This window comes from Dendroctonus ponderosae, unplaced genomic scaffold (assembly GCF_020466585.1).
Source record: "Dendroctonus ponderosae isolate FM_Combo_2020 unplaced genomic scaffold, Dpon_F_20191213v2 Dpon_F_20191213_1, whole genome shotgun sequence".
Classification (NCBI taxonomy): domain Eukaryota; kingdom Metazoa; phylum Arthropoda; class Insecta; order Coleoptera; family Curculionidae; genus Dendroctonus; species Dendroctonus ponderosae.
Window position 1 is genome coordinate 42,524,693 of NW_026017110.1, and position 6,461 is coordinate 42,531,153.

Here is a 6,461-nt window from a genome sequence, read left to right on the forward strand (position 1 = left end):
ACAACACCGTTAATAAAGTTAAGGATAGTTTTTTTGGTCTAATACATTTGCATAGCTGCGACGCAAGCAGCATCTATAATAGCGTTAAAAATCTTTTACAAACCCGGAATATACCAATTGAAAATATGATCGGATTCGGGGCAGACAATGCAGCGGTGATGATGGGAAACAAGGCTGGTGTAAAGGCAAAGTTGATGGAAGTCAACCCATCAATTTTTGTAATGGGATGCACATGCCATTCCCTACATTTATGTGCATCAGCTGCTACTAGAAAGCTTTCCAAAAGCGTGGAAGAGTTTTGCAGAAATGTTTTTAATCTTTTTTCAAACAGCAGCCAACGCTCGGAAGCTTTAACGGAGTTTCAACAATTTGTTGACATCAAATTTGTAACATCAAACCATCAGTGATGTTACATCCGTCTCAAACGCGATTTTCTACTTTTTTAGGCCGTCACAAATAGGATTTTGGACTCATGGGATGCGTTGAAGCTTTACTTCACCAACTATCAGTTGGAAGACAAATTGCGAAGCACACAAAGTATTTTGGATGCACTTAACACCCCAGTGTTCCAAGTGTATCTATTATTTTTGAGCTACATTTTAGATATAACCAATAAAATTAATTTGGAATTTCAAAGTGAGGAGCCCAAAATTCACAAACTTTTACCAAATGTAAAAATGTTTTATAGAACAATTCTAAGAAATTTTATTACCATGTAAAAATTAAATGCTGTTGATATTTCTCAAATTTTACCAACTAATCCAGCAATTTTTTTGCCAGAGAAGGAACTGTATTTGGGTGCCAAGGCTGAAAAAATGCTTAGTGAAATTAATGTAAGTCCAGAAGAACTAAAAAAGCTTAAGACGAACGTTCTGGCTTTTTATGTTGAATTGGCAAGCTAAATTAGACAGAGATTTGATTTTGCAAACCCACTGTTACACTTTTTGTCTAATTTTGATCCCGAAACTGCAACCAGTGGAAAAGTTAGATCCATCATTGAAATTTTAAACTATATTCCACAAATTAAAGTATCCGATTTGGAAACTATTAACATGGAATGGAGGTTATTACCTGATGTAGAGGATATTGTGCAAAAAGCTAAAAACTCTAGTTTTGTGCAGTTTTGGTCTTTCATTTTCGACATGAGAAATGAATTAAATGAATTTATGTTTCCCAATTTGACAAAAGTTGTTCAAACTGTAATGAGTTTGCCTCATTCTTCATTCGCTGAACGAAAAGGAAAGAACGCAATAGGCTTTTAGTCAGTACATGCGATATGTTGCATACTAAAGAATTTTTGAGGCCAAATACTTGTTTCAATTGGGAGCCAACTTTGTCTTTGTTATCCCGAAACGTCGAATACTCGTACGTACATATTCAGTACGCTTTCGAGATCTATTCAGTACCTTCGCGATGATAATTCTGGCAACACTGAGTAGTAGTAATAATTCATTTCAAACAAAGTTGGCATAATGCACAATGAAGCACAACATAGCCCATACTGCTTTAAATGACTTATTAAAACTAGTACAACCTATTTGTTAAGAGTTGCCTTTGGATGCAAAAACCTTTGCTTCAAACAGGTCAGTTGAACTAAAATCAATGATGCCCGGACACTATTATCATTTTGGGCTGAATAAGTGTCTCAACTAGGGCTCGGAATTTTAAAAAATCTGATATTCGAATATTCGCTTAGTGGTTTATTCGAATAGTAAAATTAGTCGAATACTCGAATATCTAACGAATATTCGAATATTCGTATTTTCGGGTATTCGGGTATTCCAATATTCGAGTATTTCTATTCGTATTCGTTTTCCTTTCACCGTTTTCGAAGAAGAAAAATCGTTATCTCATATCATTTTTGGCAACTAGCCGCAACGGATAAAAAAGTGACTATGTCGCCACATTAATTGTAACACCGCGCAAAAGTTGATGACGCGAATGACCAAAACACAGAGACGTAATTTTATATTCATTTGCAGGACAGTAAATATGATTATTTTCATTTGCTTGTAGATATATGGGTATTTGTTTAAATGCTTGTAGAATATGAATAATTTATTTTATAAAAGTATACAAAGTGCTTATAAAGATATTTGCAACTTGTGAGTTTGATAATGTTGGTGTATTCGAGTATTCGAGTACTCGAATATTCGAATATTCGAGTTATGACTACACATAATTATTCGCTTTTCGAATATTCGAATATTATTTTGTCTCTCCTGCAAAATCATATGTAAAATATATTAAAGGTCATTCTGACTATTCTTCCTGTTCAAAATGTAATGTTGAAGGAAATTACTCTAACAGGGTGTATTTTTTTGACATACATAACCTACGTATAAGGACAGATTGTGACTTCAGACAAAAAACTGATCATCAACTCGGAAGCCAATTTTAGAAAAACTATCCAAACTTGACATGATCAAATCTTTTCCGTTAGACTGTATGCACTTGGTTTGTTTGGGTGTTATCTTGGCAATTATCTGCTAACAAAATAGCCTGTATTTGATAGGCAAATAACAAAAAAAAGTGAAATAAAAACATGTTATTTTATTTTACATTCCTAATAGGAAATTTCCCATAGAATATTCCTATCAGCCTTGAAAACGTCTTTCAAGAAGGCGTCCTGTCAGAGCTATGTAAGTATACGTCTCTATATTACACGTCATGGACGAAGGACGAATAGAGATGGCGGCGCTTAAGTGAGCCACGCACGGCTGCCTCTGGTGGAGCGTCGAGGTACCAGGGAAGGGCGTTGGCCGGGGGTTGTACTGACGTCGAGAGTACGCACAGTTTAGTTTTTTGTTTGATAGTTCCACGACCGGGCAAACAATTGTTTACCCCCTATTAAAATTAAATAAAGGAGTTGTTTATTAGTTTAAATGGCCTTTTTACTAACAACGAACCGTGTACTCGTGGTAAAACGGGTAGTTTTGCGACGGGGCACCCGACAGCGTCCCTTTAAAACGTCTCTCCAAGACGTCTTTAAGACATCTCTTCAAGACGCCTTCATTTGTAACAACAGTCTTTAAGAAGTCTCACATATGTGAATTAGATATCTTAAAGACGTCTTTAAGATGTCTTTGTGCTGTTTGGGAGTGAAACTTAAGTGAGAGTTAATTATAATAGAAATTAATGTGAACGAATGAATGAATTGAATGGAAAAATATGAAAAGCTTGCAACAGTTGATTAGAATAAAACAATACAAATCACGAATGTGACCAATGTAAAATTACTAGTTAACTTGTAGTTATAATTTTAACCACCAGGGGAGCGTCTGCATTTTTGAGCGCTCACTTATACAGGGTGTCCCAAAAGTAATGGCACAAAACAAAATGGCGGATTTCTGGGGTGAAAATATAATGATTTAACACAACTTACCTTAGTCCAAAAGTTGACGGTTGCCGACATACAGGGCGTCAAAGTTACATTTTAATTTAAGTTTTTCGTTATTCTACTTTGAACGGAGCTGCATATTTTCACGAAATTTGGTATGCAGGGTGTTTTGAGCATACGAAATCCAAATGTCCCATCAGATTTTGCAAAAAGCTAAAAAATGGTTGCAACTTTTTGGTCACCCGGTATTCTGACCTCTAAACTGCTTGTGTCTAATCGCCTATTAATTTTGCATGAAAAAGGTATTCTTAGGCGATGTCCCAACAAGCCTCTGTTTCCGAGATATTTGCCATTAAACTGCAAAATGCAGAATTGTGAGGACGTTTTACAATGCATGTCAAGTAGTGTGACGCAGCGAAACGGATTTATTTGATGTCTGTCGAAGTGACACTAGTGCCACTACATACTTAAGTTTTGATTTCAATTAGTTAATATGCCAAGGCAAAATTTTTTCGAACTTGAAAATGGGAGGTATGGTTACAGTCTATGTCCCGCAAAATTTTAGTGGACGCAGTGCCAAACGGCGTTACTTAGAATTGTGTCCCAATAGGAAGCAACCGAATTTGAAGTTATTCGGAGACATCTACCCCCGATTAGGGGAAACTGGTTGCTTTAGGACCAAAGTTAATATCTTGGGACGTCCGAAAATTTCAACTCTAGATCAAGAGGAAGACGTTCTGGTTCGTGTTGAAGAAAATCCAGAAATAAGCACAAGACGATTGGAAACTGCAACTCGCGTAAGCAAGTCTTCAGTTCATAGGATTTTTCAGCAAGAAAATCGCTATCCTTGGCATTTTACGCCGGTACAGAATTTATTAGAGGACGATTTTGCTAGAGCCGTTAGTAATTACCTAAACCAACATTTTACAAATCGGTGGATAGGTCGTGGAGGTTCTTGGGCTTGGCCGGCGCGAAGTCCTGACTTTCACCCATTAGATTTTTGTGTTTGGGGTTATTTAAAATCATTAGTGTACGATTAAACGGTAGGCACCCGAGATGAGTTAATAAATAAAATTATGAATGCCGCCGAATGATTTCGAAATAAAAATATGTTTTTTTAAATTAGACGATTCCTCAATAAACGCATTTCAAAATATATTGAAGTTAACGGGAGACATTTTGAGTAATTGCCGTAGAAAATAAATGTTTTATTGTTAGTGATTAAGATAAAAAGATTCTACTGTTAAATAATGATGTTTAGTAAATATTTGTTGCTTGTTGGGACATCGACTAAGAATACCTCTTTTGTACAAAATTAATAGGCGATTAGCCCCAACCAGCTTAGAAGTTAGAATACCGGGTGACCAACAAGTTGAAACTATTTTTTTGCCGGATATCGCCGTAAGTGGTTTTTGCTACAAGTTGATTAAAATCTGATGATATATTTGGATTTCTTATGCTCGAAAACCCCTGTATACCAAATTTCGTTAAAATGTGCAGCTCCGTTCAAAGTAGAATAACGAAAAACTGAAATTAAAATTTAACTTTGACGCCCTGTATGTCGGCAACCGTCAACTTTCGGACTAAGATAAGTTGTGTTAAATCATCATATTTTCACCCCAGGAATCCACCATTTTGTTTTGTGACATTACTTTTGGGACACCCTCTATAAGTTTTTTGTTACATCTGAGTCCCTCCGAATTTTTAGTTTTTTTTTACCTAAAAGAACACTGCAAATTATGCAGTTTCAGCTTTCCTAGATGATCCATAAATTAAGCCAAAAACCACAGCATTCGGAAATTCGCTTTTACAAAACCGCTTATTTATGCATGAAAATGACGTTGTCCGCTGCTATTTGCTGCTAAATCGTGTTTTAGGTATCAACAATTCATAACTCCACGTGTAAAATCGTCGCTAAGATGCATAATAATTGTGTTTCTCGCAAACGTTTCAATATCTTTGCTAACGTCGGTAAGTGATTGAGGTTGTTTAGCGCGTCTATAGTCAGATGGCGGATTTTTTGCTTCCTTCTGGAATGGAAACACAATGCGGTGTTGCTACGTATTTTTGCGGTTTTTTCCTTTCGCTTAATTTTGAGTTTTTAGTGTATAAGCATGGTTGAAGTGATTTTTCAAATGAAACTAAAAAGTATATGCAAAAACAAAAAGTTATTAACCCGAGAAGGCCTACATAATCTAAACCGACCGAAATTGAATTAATGTACATGCAAGGTTCGTATCTAACGAAACAATTTTCATTAACTTTAAACGTTTTGCTCAGTTTATTAGCCTGAAAATGGTGATTTTCCTCAAATTTTGTGAGCGTTTTTGGCTTAATTTACGAACCATCTTGTGTGGCCTTGAGCTTAATTTAAATTGTGCTACCTATAATTGAAAAAAAAAAGGAAAATTCGGAGGGACTCAGACGACACAAGCACCGTCCAACAAGGATGAGACGATAAACTCGCCTTGAACATTAATTTCAAAAATGGGTCTTTTCTTTGCTACGTTTGCTGAATCTCTTTACCTAAGATTGGAAACCGATAGGCAGGCGGCGCCAGGTATCCCAAAGCTTCTGTTGTAAACATGTTGCCATATTTGTAGCATTTTCTAACGTGTTTGGAAGGCTACAGCTTTTTAATTTCATTTAATTTAATTCTCCAATACAAATAATATCCATTAAACGAATGAATAGGAAAGTTCTAAAAGATAATAAGCCCGAGTACATACCCACAGGTACCTGCTTGTTTACGTTTAGCGGAACAACTCTACCAAAAGAGGTTTATTTCTGTGGCATGGCAATGAAAATATCAATTTACATACCACCTGTGACACAATGCTTTGCCTGCTTACTCTATGGTCATACAAGAAAGAATTGCAAAGCAAAACCGAAATGCTTCAACTGTGCAGGAGAAATACATGAGGACCCAATTGAAAGTGGAAATATAAAAGAATATTCATGCGAAAGCAAGTGTCACTACTGCAAAAACAACCATCGATCCACCAACAAAAATTGCCCAGAATATCAGAGACAACTGAATATTAAAAATTTGATGGCTTTCGAAAATTTGACATACCGAGATGCAAGTGACAAATGCAGAAGAACGTACCAACAAAGAAAC

At 36.0% G+C, this 6,461-nt stretch overlaps 1 long non-coding RNA gene across 1 annotated transcript; it reads left to right on the forward strand.

Moving 5' to 3' along the window:
• The first annotated feature begins 1,362 nt into the window (after window positions 1–1,362).
• On the forward strand, window positions 1,363–2,886 carry LOC125505753. Its single transcript, XR_007282375.1, has 2 exons — window positions 1,363–1,583; window positions 2,588–2,886. It is a non-coding gene; the product is annotated as an uncharacterized LOC125505753 (long non-coding RNA).
• Window positions 2,887–6,461: the final 3,575 nt, after the last annotated feature.